At 50.7% G+C, this 16,605-nt stretch overlaps 1 protein-coding gene across 3 annotated transcripts in view; it reads left to right on the top strand.

Annotated features, from left to right (window-relative positions):
- Nucleotides 1-16,605, top strand: part of ROBO3 (roundabout guidance receptor 3) — a 354,186-nt gene that overhangs the window by 17,806 nt on the left and 319,775 nt on the right. The window lies entirely within an intron of this gene.

Genomic DNA, 16,605 nt, shown 5'->3' with positions numbered 1-16,605 from the left:
ACTGACTGACGCACCTGGTGGACACTGACTGACGCACCTGGCGGGAGGACCAGGACACTGACTGACGCACCTGGTGGACACTGACTGACGCACCTGGCGGGAGGACCCGGACACTGACTGACACACCTGGTGGACACTGACTGACGCACCTGGCGGGAGGACCAGGACCAGTGTGTTACTGCTCTGTAATATAAAGCCGCCGAGCACTACTGCATGCGTGTACTGAGTCCTTGTCATATATGTACGTAAGGATGTGCTCTGATTAGATCAGGGGGGGGGGGGGGGGGGTTTGTCTGACTGTCACCCTAACACAGGACAATCGCCCTCAGTAGGAGCTGCCACTAAACTAACCGTACTACAATCCTGCCCACTAGTGGCCATCACACATCACTACATCACTGAGCCATAACTTCTGTCTTTAATAAGTAAGGAAGCTACTGGTACCCCTATCCCCACCATCACAGCCCTGCACGGACCATCAGCCGTATCCTGCCCCCAGGGTCCCACTCCACGCAGTAATTACTCAGTCCATGTACCAAGCAGTGAAAAGAATGGAGAAGAGTCCCATACCAACCCAACCAATTGGCTTTGAGAAGTACATTCTTTAAAATGATAGCTACAGTAGATGCTGATTGGCTGCTTTTATACCACTTGTCCACTCTGCGTGTCCCGGGTCCACATCCATTGCTTTAGCTGGTGCACTGAAAGGACTCTCACTTGGACCTATTGGAAATTGCGCAGAACCCAGAAGTGTGCTGGGAGCGGCGGATGTATAACCCTAGGAAGCACCTTAGTGTGTCCTGGCCTACAGCTGGGCTGGCATACAGTAGGTAGACCTATGTGTACAGGACCAGTGTGTAATAAGGGACGGACCCTGCCAGCCCAATGTACGTGCCCTGTGCCTCCTATCACCCCCTTATTACTGTGACAGCCTCACACTGGCAGCGCTACGAGGCCTCTATTCTGTCAGTTTCATGTCAATGAAGATTATTATTGTCCTGACGTGAAGGTGACAACATTAATCAGGAGGCTGCAATATCTCATGATTGTATTATTATAATGATTGGTTGTGTATGACTCTGTCTGTGCCATGTCCTGCTCTCACGTGGCAGACGGGCAGTGTTTCTGGGGCAAATACTATACTGAGAGCGTTTTCCCAGAACGTAGTCGTCTGATTCACCTGGATTGGTGTCTTCCAGGAGACTTTTTCCCTAAAAATTGTGACCTATTTCGTTTTGCATGAATATTCCGTAACTCTTTGCAGAGAACATTTGCCCATTTACATCAGTCCCTGCCCCAGAGGAGCTTATAATCTATATTCCCTACCACCTACATATTAGAGTTGACCTACAGGTCTCAATCCAGTTTAGCTGTCAGAATGTTTTTGGATTGTGGTTGGAATCTGGAGCACCCGGTATAAACCCAGGCAAACACGGCGAGAACATACAAACCTCACATAGATCGTGTATTGGTAGGAAATGAACCCTAGACCTCATTCTAGCACCTTGCGCTTTTCAAAACCTCCTTTTTCCTGCCTGGGGTGGTTCTAGCACAGTTCGCTCTGTATCTCTCTGCTGAAATACAGATCAGCCTGTGTTAAAAGCATGACCGTAAAGAGAAACGGCACTGTTTGTGGAAGATGCGGGATGCTAGGATGAACACAACCTCCGTGCTGTGACTGTGAGGAAGACAGCTAACCCTTGTGCTGCTGGAATTATGACCCCAATAAAGGACTTATTTCCCAGTTTGTGTTTCCCTGCTCCACGCTGTCCTGGCAGTGCCGCATCATGTAGCATGTTCCTGTGTTTGCTGCAAGTGTTCTTACCCAGCCTTTCTCTGACAGGACCCTCTCCTCCAGCAGCAGCACATAACCTAGCCTCGTTCTGACAGGACCCTCTCCTCCAGCAGCGGCACATAACCCAGCCTCGCTCTGACAGGACCCTCTCCTCCAGCAACGGCACATAACCTTGCCTCGCTCTGACAGGACCCTCTCCTCCAGCACCGGCACATAACCCAGCCTCGCTCTGACAGGACCCTCTCCTCCAGCAGCGGCACATAACCTAGCCTCGCTCTGACAGGACCCTCTCCTCCAGCAGCACATAACCTAGCCTCGCTCTGACAGGACCCTCTCCTCCAGCAGCGGCACATAACCTAGCCTCGCTCTGACAAGACCCTCTCCTCCAGCAGCGGCACATAACCTAGCCTCGCTCTGACAGGACCCTCTCCTCCAGCAGCACATAACCTAGCCTCGCTCTGACAGGACCCTCTCCTCCAGCAGCGGCACATAACCTAGCCTCGCTCTGACAGGACCCTCTCCTCCAGCAGCGGCACATAACCCAGCCTCGCTCTGACAGGACCCTCTCCTCCAGCAGCGGCACATAACCTAGCCTTGCTCTGACAGGACCCTCTCCTCCAGCAGCGGCACATAACCCAGCCTCGCTCTGACAGGACCCTCTCCTCCAGCAGCGGCACATAACCCAGCCTCGCTCTGACAGGACCCTCTCCTCCAGCAGCGGCACATAACCCAGCCTCGCTCTGACAGGACCCTCTCCTCCAGCAGCGGCACATAACCCAGCCTCGCTCTGACAGGACCCTCTCCTCCAGCAGCGGCACATAACCCAGCCTCGCTCTGACAGGACCCTCTCCTCCAGCAGCGGCATATAACCTAGCCTCGCTCTGACAGGACCCTCTCCTCCAGCAGCGGCACATAACCCAGCCTCGCTCTGACAGGACCCTCTCCTCCAGCAGCGGCACATAACCCAGCCTCGCTCTGACAGGACCCTCTCCTCCAGCAGCGGCACATAACCCAGCCTCGCTCTGACAGGACCCTCTCCTCCAGCAGCGGCACATAACCTAGCCTCGCTCTGACAGGACCCTCTCCTCCAGCAGCGGCACATAACCTAGCCTCGCTCTGACAGGACCCTCTCCTCCAGCAGCGGCACATAACCTAGCCTCGCTCTGACAGGACCCTCTCCTCCAGCAGCACATAACCTAGCCTCGCTCTGACAGGACCCTCTCCTCCAGCAGCGGCACATAACCTAGCCTCGCTCTGACAAGACCCTCTCCTCCAGCAGCGGCACATAACCTAGCCTCGCTCTGACAGGACCCTCTCCTCCAGCAGCACATAACCTAGCCTCGCTCTGACAGGACCCTCTCCTCCAGCAGCGGCACATAACCTAGCCTCGCTCTGACAGGACCCTCTCCTCCAGCAGCGGCACATAACCCAGCCTCGCTCTGACAGGACCCTCTCCTCCAGCAGCACATAACCTAGCCTCGCTCTGACAGGACCTTCTCCTACAGCAGCGGCACATAACCCATCCTCGCTCTGACAGGACCCTCTCCTCCAGCAGCGGCACATAACCTAGCCTTGCTCTGACAGGACCCTCTCCTCCAGCAGCGGCACATAACCCAGCCTCGCTCTGACAGGACCCTCTCCTCCAGCAGCGGCACATAACCCAGCCTCGCTCTGACAGGACCCTCTCCTCCAGCAGCGGCACATAACCCAGCCTCGCTCTGACAGGACCCTCTCCTCCAGCAGCGGCACATAACCCAGCCTCGCTCTGACAGGACCCTCTCCTCCAGCAGCGGCACATAACCTAGCCTTGCTCTGACAGGACCCTCTCCTCCAGCAGCGGCACATAACCTAGCCTCGCTCTGACAGGACCCTCTCCTCCAGCAGCGGCACATAACCCAGCCTCGCTCTGACAGGACCCTCTCCTCCAGCAGCGGCACATAACCTAGCCTCGCTCTGACAGGACCCTCTCCTCCAGCAGCGGCATATAACCTAGCCTTGCTCTGACAGGACCCTCTCCTCCAGCAGCAACACATAACCCAGCCTCGCTCTGACAGGACCCTCTCCTACAGCAGCGGCACATAACCCAGCCTCGCTCTGACAGGACCCTCTCCTACAGCAGCGGCACATAACCCAGCCTCGCTCTGACAGGACCCTCTCCTCCAGCAGCGGCACATAACCCAGCCTCGCTCTGACAGGACCCTCTCCTCCAGCAGCGGCACATAACCTAGCCTCGCTCTGACAGGACCCTCTCCTCCAGCAGCGGCACATAACCTAGCCTCGCTCTGACAGGACCCTCTCCTCCAGCAGCGGCACATAACCTAGCCTCGCTCTGACAGGACCCTCGCCTCCAGCAGCGGCACATAACCCAGCCTCGCTCTGACAGGACCCTCTCCTCCAGCAGTCACACATAACCCAGCCTCGCTCTGACAGGACCCTCTCCTCCAGCAGCGGCACATAACCTAGCCTCGCTCTGACAGGACCCTCTCCTCCAGCAGCGGCACATAACCCAGCCTCGCTCTGACAGGACCCTCTCCTACAGCAGCGGCACATAACCTAGCCTCGCTCTGACAGGACCCTCTCCTCCAGCAGCGGCACATAACCTAGCCTCGCTCTGACAGGACCCTCTCCTCCAGCAGCGGCACATAACCCAGCCTCGCTCTGACAGGACCCTCTCCTCCAGCAGCACATAACCTAGCCTCGCTCTGACAGGACCCTCTCCTCCAGCAGCGGCACATAACCCAGCCTCGCTCTGACAGGACCCTCTCCTCCAGCAGTCACACATAACCCAGCCTCGCTCTGACAGGACCCTCTCCTCCAGCAGCGGCACATAACCTAGCCTCGCTCTGACAGGACCCTCTCCTCCAGCAGCGGCACATAACCCAGCCTCGCTCTGACAGGACCCTCTCCTACAGCAGCGGCACATAACCCAGCCTCGCTCTGACAGGACCCTCTCCTCCAGCAGCGGCACATAACCTAGCCTCGCTCTGACAGGACCCTCTCCTCCAGCAGCGGCACATAACCCAGCCTCGCTCTGACAGGACCCTCTCCTCCAGCAGCAGCAGCACATAATGCATTACAGCCCGTACAGAAGACCAATCACCCTGCGTAATAAATGGTGCATTACCCGTAGTTGACAGCATTAAATGGCCAGCTGATTAATTGGGTGAGGTCAGTGATGGATGGCTGCAGAATCAGTGTTATGTAGTTATTTAGTGCCCTCTTCTGGCAAAGTATATTATTACACAAGGGGCCAAATGTAATATGGTGTGAGAATCAGGAAGTAGGAGATTTTGGGAGAGTTTTCCCAAAAATTTTTTTTTTAAAGGCGGCAATCATTTACACTGACAAACTAGGGAGATTTTGCCATTTAATTGACGCTTTAAAAAATATATATTTTTAAGTTATCTTCTGTTGTGTATATACAGAGCACTACTAAACCAGATGAATGTGCGGATATAATTGCTGGAACTGTATTACTGATTGCAGCTGTGCTGTTATGTAAATGTAGGACTGTTTCCTACATATCTGTCTGTCGCTGCCCATTGGATCCTGCTATCTACCAAGTGTCTACATTAGGATTTTTGTGCCCCTGTTGCTTGTGGAACTTATTCATTCATTTATTTCTTGTGATGCTCATTGTTGTTAATGACATATTTAATGACTTGATCTGGTTCCCTCCCTATTGTCAGCAGTATTGTTGTGTATTATGTCATTGCACTTCTATTTAGGGACCCATTAGACTTCTGTTCAGTTATTGGTGGCTCTTATGCTATCTATGTACCCGGGGATGGATGGAGACCTCATGGCGCCCTAGGCATGATATTGGTTTGCCAATCCATAGCACTATGTTATTGCTGCTGATTGCAGGCGCATGGATAGAGCACCTTGGCGCGGGCACAGTCTACCGGTAAATGCGCAGCTGCGTGGCCTTCGGCATTGTGTACAATCTGAATCAGGCTCTAGGGGTGAGATTTAATAGGATGAGAGATTCAAAAAGTGAGAGATTTGGGACGACATCTCCAGTTTTTTAAAGCGGCAATCATTTACACGGCAGAATCTAACTGGTTTTGCAGTGTAAATGATTGCTGCTTTTAAAAAACTGGAGATTTCTTACCAAATCTCTCACTTTTTGAATCTCTCATCCTATTAAATCTCACCCTAAGTGTTTTAGAAGTAGCCTAATACCTGTCACATTTACAGTAACCTGACTGCCCACATACAGGAGATGAGACCATTGTGTATGTCCATGTCGGAGAACATGAAATGGACTTAGGGCAGGGTTGCGTACTTTTAAAGTCTCCTCTCCGGGAGAAGGCCAGAGAGGAGACTGTCAGCAGCACTTCGGGGGGCGGTCCTGGTGTGGAAGTCATCAAGCCCCACCCCCCAGTACTGCAAATCCCATGATTCGCGGGTCTTCAGGGAGTGGGCAGGGCTAAATGATGCAATTTGCATATTTAGCCCTTCCCCCCCCCCCTCACACCGAAAAACCCACGAATTGTGGGAAATTAATGCTGCAGCGTGGGAAACGCAGGGGGCTTGGGAGGATTTCACAAAGTTCCGGGGGGGGTCCGATTTCCGGGAGCCTCCCGCCCATTCCGAGTAGGTAGGCAACCCTGAATTAGGCGTGCAGGCTGCTGGGCCCTAGACAGGTGCTAGGTTGCTTGTGGGAAATCTGCCTCTAACCCTCAGACATTCAGTGATCTTGAAGACGTCTGAGTACATTGTAGTCATAAGTGTTAGAAGTATATTTATGAAAAGAGATCATGTTGCCCATAGCAACCAGATCATGTTTATTATTTATCTATTGCATATTAGAAAATTATAGAATCTGATTGGTTGCTATGGGCAACATCACCTCTTTTCATTGTTGGAAGCTTTAGTAAAGTTACTCTTCAGTAGGGGGCACTACTGTGTGGCATAATGTGTACTAAGTGACAATCCGTGAGTAGGGGGCACTACTGTGTGGCATAATGTGTACTGAGTGACAAACCGTGAGTAGGGGGCACTACTGTGTGGCATAATGTGTACTGAGTGACAAACCGTGAGTAGGGGGCACTACTGTGTGGCATAATGTGTACTGAGTGACAAACCGTGAGTAGGGGGCACTACTGTGTGGCATAATGTGTACTGAGTGACAAACCGTGAGTAGGGGGCACTACTGTGTGGCATAATGTGTACTGAGTGACAAACCGTGAGTAGGGGGCACTACTGTGTGGCATAATGTGTACTAAGTGACAATCCGTGAGTAGGGGGCACTACTGTGTGGCATAATGTGTACTGAGTGACAAACCGTGAGTAGGGGGCACTACTGTGTGGCATAATGTGTACTAAGTGACAATCCGTGAGTAGGGGGCACTACTGTGTGGCATAATGTGTACTGAGTGACAAACCGTGAGTAGGGGGCACTACTGTGTGTAACAGTGTAATGGCCTGATGGTGGGTCTATATACACTGGGGGCTGTCAGTGTATGCCAGTGTATATAATACCTGGAGATAACGACAATCTGACAAGATATGATATATTAGTAAGCTCGCTTGAAGCTTTGAAATCTAGTCTGCTACCTTCTGTGTTTGTGCATGTGTGAGAGAGAGATGTAGTTTCACTCTCTGCCAGCAGGTGGCAGTGTTTTGGACTCACGGACATAGGGGCCCATTTATCAAACCATATTTGCGGCTAAATCCCCGAAAACACCAGTTTTCGGGGTTTAGCCGCAAATATTAAGTATCACCTAAATGTATCAAAGGGGGACCGCAGCAGGAATCTCTGATCCCTGCTGTGATACTCCCTGCAGCGCCGCCGGCCACATCCCCCATAGGTTTCTATGGGGGATGAGAAGTTGCCCGATGTATCAACATCGGGCAGTCCGGCTTCGCACCCCTGGGCTATCGCCATTCTGATATGGCGATAGCCCATTGTAGCCTATGGCTGCGGGATCGCACTGCCGAGTGGGGCAGTGCGGTCAGAGGGGTCGGCTGGGGTCAGCGCATAACCGCGCATGCGCTGACCCCCCGGCTTCCAGGTCAGGGCTTCGCAGGGACGGGCTCCTTTCAGAGCCCTGTCCCTGCGCCCTGGTAATAATACATCCAGGCAGTATAACTCAACACCGCAATGCGATGTCACCGCGCCGGCATCGCTGTATATTGATAAATGCGCCCCATATATAGATGATACAGTGTGGAATTCTTTCATTCTCTGCCTATAATTTGCGTTCTCCTGTGTTCTGCAGCGCCCCCTGCTGTTACTGCATTCCCCCACTATCTCATCTTGTCATGTTCACAATGAAATTCAGAGAAAAGTTTCTTGTTTTCAGCTAACGCAGAACTTTTGTTGGAATGAGACCTTTGTCTGAGGACTAAGCGGAACCGAGGACCACGTAAATTCGTGGCAAAAGAAATGAAAGTCCGAACTCTTCGCTACGTCCGTATGGTAAAAACAAATCTGTGCAATTGGTTGAGCACCAGCCCCAGAGTGATTGGCTCCAGGGTTAACTTGATGCTGGAACGTGGCCCGGATTAGGTGCCCTTTCCGGGGCAGAACAATACACTTGCTCTCTGTCCTTTGTGGATTGTGGAGAAGAAAAGATTTGAATCACTTAGAGCCAGATCTCGCTGCTGAAATGGGTACTTGTGAGTTATCCGGGCGTCCGATTTTTTGATTGTATGCCTTAAGTTAAGGCATACAATCAGATGCGATGCGATGCGATATCGCATCGCATCGCATCGCATCGCATGCGATATCGGATGCGATGACCCGATTTTTCCATAGGAATCAATGTTAAAATGATTCCTATGGAAAAAGGGGTCCTTTTCATACCCCTACTATCCAAGTGGGCATGGAGTTGGATATAAACCTGTGGCGAGCGTAGCGAGCCACCGAGCCCGAAGCGTGGCGAGCGAAGCGAGCCCCGCGAGGGGACGGTATTCCGTGTCCCCTCGCGGGGCTCGCTACGCTCGCCACGCTTCGGGCTCGGTGGCTCGCTACGCTCGCCACAGGTTTATATCCAACTCCATGCCCACTTGGATAGTAGGGGTATGAAAAGGACCCCTTTTTCCCATTGAATTCCATGTTAAAATGGACTCAGTCCATTTTAACATTGATTCCTATGGAAAAATCGGGTCATCGCATCGCATCGCATCGCATCGCATCCGATGGTCGCATGCGATGCGATGCGATGTGCCCGATCCGACCCGATTTTCAAATCGGACGCCCGGATAACTCACATGTACCCTGAAATGACCTTTTCCTTGCAGGCAAAGGCTGGAGGAATTATTGATTATTTTTATAAACCAGCCATTAACACTTTCACTGTTAGGAAGTTATCGGACTTGTCTATCAGGATTAGGTACAGAGGATTGCAATGGGTTCTAGCTGCCTGTTCCAGTGTCCCTATACGTGTTACAGATCACAACGTATAACACTGAAGAATAGATCACCGGGCCCAATAGATGCTACCTGCCAGCTGTCTACATTTCTGTGAGACCGTCCCATTGTAGACTTGGAAAGAGACAGCGTTTGCAGAAAAACAAAGTGAGCTGCCCTTGAAGTGGGAATTCAGATGAGAGCGGGGCTTATTTTGGGACATATCCCTTACACTAGTTCTGAGTATCGGATGAAACTTCCATATCTCACCTGCTGCGGTCCCAGCCCCTTCCTGCTTTATTGTCAGATTTGTTAGTTCTCTATATTCAGACCAAATTACTCCTTTGTGTGCTTAAAGATGCCATAACAGAAAATAAAAAAAGCAATTTTTGCAGGGACACTAGTCTGTTTCATACTTGCTGTATATGGAGAGAGGGATCTGTGAAGACAGATTGGAGGTAGGAGCGGATAGGGACTGGGGGTGGTGTGGAGAGTTTGTGGGCTAAAAACGGTCACAGCTCAAAGTAAAAGTAAAACCTGTCACAGATTAAAGTGAAAGGACATTGCAGAAGCCGTCATTTTGAGGCTTTTAACTAGTGTGTAGAATATCAGCTGATAAATTGGATACATTTTTATTGTTTTAAGTTACAGTAGTACTGAGCTTCATGTGGCCCATTTGGGGTTTAAATGCCTGGGGGGCCACCCTGTGCGGCCTCAAAATTGTATCAGGTGCGCCATAACTTTCCTTTAGATGATCAATCTTTGAGTGTCTGCTTAGGCTTTATGTGGTTTGGGGATTTTGTTGCTGGTGCGGCCCAGCAGGAAAACACGTCCAGCAGGTTTACCTGAGTTGTCCTTGGACGGCACTCTACCGGTGACGCCCTGGACCAGGATCTTGTCTCATTAGCAGGTGTATTGATTCTGCCCACAGAACCGCTTCTTCTGCTGTGGGTGGTGGCACCAGCTTCTCCAGATGGGATACACTTATCATAAGAACTGTCCTCAAATTGTAGACTGGAGCATTCTAACAAATACACCACCATCAGTGGTAGAACTACCTCGTTTGGGGCATACTGTGGGCATTATGTGTAAGAGACACTATTGTGTGGCATAACATTTATAAGGGGTACTACTGTGTAGACTCTACTGTAGTGCCATGAATAAGTGGCACTACTGTGTGTAACAATGTAATGGCCTGAGGTTGGTTCTATATACACTGGGGTCTGTGGGTGTATATACCACCTGGGAAAGGTATTCTGGGGGTACCAGGTTCTCCAGATAGGATGGACTTCTAGATACATAGATGTCCGTGGGAAGTTTCCACATTTATCAGGTAGTCCATATCATAAGAGCTGTCCTCAGAATGGAGATTGGAGCGTTCTAACATATACACCCCCAGCAGTGGTAGAACTACCTCAGTGTGGACATTGCTGTGCCGACACGTGGTGTCATCCCCGCAGCTGTGTCTACTGTCTACTATGTATCCTGATGTAGAAATAATCTGATGAGACAGTTCTGAGCAGGGGAGTAACTAGATATTCGTAGGCCCCATAGCAAAGGCTTGTAAGGGCCCCTATGTACCAATTAATGGTGCACAATTTTTATAGCATATATAACTTGGATGGGGCCCCCCTCAGCTCTGGGCCCCATAGCAGCTGCACCCTTATTACCTATAGTATATCGCAGTATTAGGTTCTATTCCCTTTCACACCATAGTCTACATTTCGGAAGGTTTGTAGTCCCAGCTGAGGTACCGAAATGCGTTCTATAAATAATATAATACCAGCCTCCGATATAGACTTCTCATGTATTTTACTGAGACATACTGATGCATATTTACCAATATGGGATAAAATAAGCGTTTTCCTCAGTTCATTAAATTGCGCGGTTCTCCCCGCCGTCTGATTGAAATAAAATGAGTACTTCTGCTGCGGGGATCCGGCCTCTCGCTTGTTTACTGATCATTGATTTTCCAGCGTCTGATTAAGGGATTGTCATTGTAATGAGTCTGACTCTGCCGCAATCAGCCCGGGGTGAAGAGCTCTTGTGATCGGTCCTCGCTGGTGGAGGCGCCCGGTATTGGGCACTGTCAGCCTGGCAGATTTCACCCCGCTCAGTAAATATATGTTAATATTATTCCCTCCTGGCTCATCACAATGTATACACAGTGTGTGTGTGATGGAGACTGTTCTCCGAGCGGATCTCTTTATACTCTGCCGATGAAAGAGCTGATTACAACATTATTCCCTGAGCTGAACACTTAGCATTGAAAGGCTCACCCCAAGAATTGCTGCTGACCCCCCCACCTACTTGAGCCGCTGTTATTATAACACCATACGTCGTGCTCTGTACATGTTTATTTATTCCTAAATTAATTCTCCAGTCTGCTTTATGTGTTCGGAAATCTACCTTATTAAGTTGTCCGTGTTCTCCGTGTATTGATTTGTGCAATGCATCTGTACTTGGTAGTGAATATACTGCGACTGCGTCTCGGGCTGAGGAGACTCCCTCGCATAGCAGCAATCTCCCTCTCTCCCTCATTAGTCTAACAATCTCCCTCATTTCCCCTAGCCCACATTACATGGTTACATTTTTTGGGGAAAAAGGAATGCGAGATAAGTAGATACATTTACATTGAATCATCAGCACCATTTCCCAGCACTTTACCAAGTACAGTAGCTCTTACTAACTGCTTTGGGCTCATCTACATTTGGATATGTCATTATAAAAGATTCCTCTCAGATGTAGCAGTACACACCCACGCTTCTAGGTGCCACGTTCACAATCTCTTTTCACAATCTCTCCATATATGGAACTAGACACGCCCTTTGTGAGGAGCATGACACGCCCCCTCAATGAGGCTCTGCGCAAAATTCTCCTACCAATTCTAATCTCCCTCAAAATAGTTTTCAAAAGTAGGCAAGAATGGTCTGTATCCATTGTCTCTGAGACTGCTCTCTGGAGCTGACGTATATCGTATGGAGAAGCAGCAGCCTGCAGCTACTGTGCCCCGATGAGATCTATATATATACTGTATATACCAAAGGCAGGAGAAATCATTCCGGCAACCATGGAATGATTTCTCCTGCTAGCGCCCGCAGGCGAGGGGGTGTATGTGGTCAGGAAATGTTTAAACAGATCATAATATATAAATACACAAACATAACAGAATCAGTACTGCACTTTATAAGCTCACAATCTCCCACTTCATAGTAAGGCTCCTGTCTCTTCCTCCTGCCAGCTACTCTCTGGTCCATTGCGATGTTTGAGCACTCAGTTAAACGTATACAGTAACGGTGTCCATACACGTTGCGATTTTAACATGCATTTTAAAGTTCAAATCGCATCGGTTAAAATTGCACCGTGTACCTGCGGGGATGCGATGTGATGCACAAATGAAGTTCAAAACGCACAGCACACATATCACAACGTGTATGGGCATTTTAAGGTTTCCGGGCTACCAGAAACCCCCCCTGCGTTTGCCTATGATCCCTACTCATTGTGATATGAGTGGGGTGGACATGTCACTGGCAATATGGCTTATACCCCCAGAGGCAGACGCAGAGTTTCCAAATGTTTTGATGTTCGTGCACAGGTTCTCAAACTCTGTCCCCACACAGTGCATGTTTTGCAGGTCTCCTCACAGAATCACAAGTGAAACCATTTGCTCCACCTGTGGAGTCAGTCAGTAATGACTGCACATGTGCACCTGTCGGGTGATCTGGAAAACGTGCACTATGGGGTCCTGAGGACCGAGTTTGAGAATCCCTGTGTTAGAGCAATTGTTGCCGATGAAGTATGCGTAACTAGCACATAACAAGCAATAGTCTGATCCAACCCAGTAGAGTATATGTAATACACTACATGAGACAGTCAACGGGTCGACATGGACAAAAGATCAACGCTAGGAAATGTTGCCACGTAAATGGTCAATATAGAAAAAGGGCAGTGTCGTTTTCACATTTTTTTTATTGTCGTCATGGACACGGTAAAAGTTTACCGGCCCCTCGTATGGTTCAATGCCCTCGGCACACTCTTATATTCTCCCTCCATGCACTGCGATTGTGAGGTAAGAAACAAAAGCATTAAAAACTTGTTGACTTTTTTTTGTTGTTGACCATTGACAATGTCGACCTAGACCATGTCATCCTCTTTCATATGTCAACAAGTAGTGATTGACCTATTAACTGTTCACATAGACACGATCGAACAATTGACCGGATACTGTATATAACACATGTAACGGTGACATCTGGCCCCCATAGCAGCTGCACCCAGTATATAACACATGTAACGGTGACATCTGGGCCCCATAGCAGCTGCACCCTGTATATAACACATGTAACGGTGACATCTGGCCCCCATAGCAGCTGCACCCAGTATATAACACATGTAACGGTGACATCTGGCCCCCATAGCAGCTGCACCCAGTATATAACACATGTAACGGTGACATCTGGGCCCCATAGCAGCTGCACCCAGTATATAACACATGTAACGGTGACATCTGGCCCCCATAGCAGCTGCACCCAGTATATAACACATGTAACGGTGACATCTGGGCCCCATAGCAGCTGCACCCAGTATATAACACATGTAACGGTGACATCTGGCCCCCATAGCAGCTGCACCCAGTATATAACACATGTAACGGTGACATCTGGGCCCCATAGCAGCTGCACCCAGTATATAACACATGTAACGGTGACATCTGGGCTCCATAGCAGCTGCACCCAGTATATAACACATGTAACAGTGACATCTGGGCCCCATAGCAGCTGCACCCAGTATATAACACATGTAACGGTGACATCTGGGCTCCATAGCAGCTGCACCCTGTATATAACACATGTAACGGTGACATCTGGCCCCCATAGCAGCTGCACCCTGTATATAACACATGTAACGGTGACATCTGGGCTCCATAGCAGCTGCACCCTGTATATAACACATGTAACGGTGACATCTGGCCCCCATAGCAGCTGCACCCAGTATATAACACATGTAACGGTGACATCTGGCCCCCATAGCAGCTGCACCCAGTATATAACACATGTAACGGTGACATCTGGGCCCCATAGCAGCTGCACCCTGTATATAACACATGTAACGGTGACATCTGGCCCCCATAGCAGCTGCACCCAGTATATAACACCTGTAACGGTGACATCTGGCCCCCATAGCAGCTGCACCCAGTATATAACACATGTAACGGTGACATCTGGGCCCCATAGCAGCTGCACCCTGTATATAACACATGTAACGGTGACATCTGGGCCCCATAGCAGCTGCACCCTGTATATAACACATGTAACGGTGACATCTGGCCCCCATAGCAGCTGCACCCTGTATATAACACATGTAACGGTGACATCTGGGCTCCATAGCAGCTGCACCCTGTATATAACACATGTAACGGTGACATCTGGCCCCCATAGCAGCTGCACCCAGTATATAACACATGTAACGGTGACATCTGGCCCCCATAGCAGCTGCACCCAGTATATAACACATGTAACGGTGACATCTGGGCCCCATAGCAGCTGCACCCTGTATATAACACATGTAACGGTGACATCTGGCCCCCATAGCAGCTGCACCCAGTATATAACACCTGTAACGGTGACATCTGGCCCCCATAGCAGCTGCACCCAGTATATAACACATGTAACGGTGACATCTGGGCCCATAGCAGCTGCACCCTGTATATAACACATGTAACGGTGACATCTGGCCCCCATAGCAGCTGCACCCTGTATATAACACACGTAACTGTGACAGGGAAGGTGACCCCTCTCAGCTCTGGGCCCATAGCAGCTGCACCCCCTGAACCTATGGTAGTTACACCCCTGTATATAACACATGTAACTGTGGCGGGGAAGGTGGCCCCTCTCAGCTCTGGCCCCATAGCAGCTGCACCCCCTGCACCTATGGTAGCTACACCCCTGTATATAACACATGTAACTGTGACAGGGAAGGTGGCCCCTCTCAGCTCTGGGCCCATAGCAGCTGCACCCCCTGTACCTATGGTAGTTACATCCCTGTATATAACACATGTAACTATGACAGGGAAGGTGGCCCCTCTCAGCTCTGGGCCCATAGCAGCTGCACCCCCCTGCACCTATGGTAGTTACACCCCTGTATATAACACATGTAACTATGACAGGGAAGGTGGCCCCTCTCAGCTCTGGGCCCATAGCAGCTGCACCCCCTGCACCTATGGTAGCTGCACCCTGTATATAACACATGTAACTGTGACAGGGAAGGTGGCCCCTCTCAGCTCTGGGCCCATAGCAGCTGCACTCCCTGCACCTATGGTAACTACACCCTGTATATAACACATGTAACTGTGACAGGGAAGGTGGCCCCTCTCAGCTCTGGGCCCATAGCAGCTGCACCCCCTGCACCTATGGTAGTTACACCCTGTATATAACACATGTAACTGTGACAGGGAAGGTGGCCCCTCCCAGCTCTGGGCCCCATAGTAGCTGCACTCCCTGCACCTATGGTAGCTACACCCCTGTATATATCACATGTAACTATGACAGGGAAGGTGGCCCCTCTCATCTCTGGCCCCATAGCAGCTGTACTCCCTGCACCTATGGTAGCTACACCTTGTATATAACACATGTAACTGTGACAGGGAAGGTGGCCCCTCTCAGCTCTGGGCCCATAGCAGCTGCACCCCCTGCACCTATGGTAGTTACACCCCTGTATATAACACATGTAACTGTGACAGGGAAGGTGGCCCCTCTCAGCTCTGGGCCCATAGCAGCTGCACTCTCTGCACCTATGGTGACTACACCCTGTATATAACACATGTAACTGTGACAGGGAAGGTGGCCCCTCTCAGCTCTGGGCCCCATAGCAGCTGCACCCCCTGCACCTATGGTAGCTACACCCTGTATATAACACATGTAACTGTGACAGGGAAGGTGGCCCCTCTCACCTCTGGGCCCCATAGCAGCTGCACCCCCTGCACCTATGGCAGCTACACCCCTGTATATAGCACATGTAACTGTGACAGGGAAGGTGGCCCCTCTCAGCTCTGGGCCCCATAGCAGTTGCACTCCCTGCACCTATGGTAGCTACACCCTGTATATAACACATGTAACTGTGACAGGGAAGGTGGCCCCTCTCAGCTCTGGGCCCCATAGCAGCTGCACCCCCTGCACCTATGGTAGCTACACCCTGTATATAACACATGTAACTGTGACAGGGAAGGTGGCCCCTCTCAGCTCTGGTCCCTATAGCCAGGGCCGACGCCACCACTAGGCAGCCTTAGGCATTTGCCTAGGGCGACAGTTTGGAGCTGGTCCCCCCCCCGCGTTGCATCACCTAGGAAGCCGCCCACTCCCCCCTTCCTGGGTAGCATCGCGTCACATCCCGGCGACACGCATCACCCACCAAGCTCCCCCCCCCCCCCCCCCCCCCCCCCCGAACGTCACAG

This window comes from Crinia signifera, chromosome 19, assembly GCF_055691185.1.
Source record: "Crinia signifera chromosome 19, ASM5569118v1, whole genome shotgun sequence".
Lineage (NCBI taxonomy): Eukaryota > Metazoa > Chordata > Amphibia > Anura > Myobatrachidae > Crinia > Crinia signifera.
The sequence above is the reverse complement of the archived record's forward strand: the minus strand, read 5'-3'. Positions and strand labels throughout refer to the sequence as shown.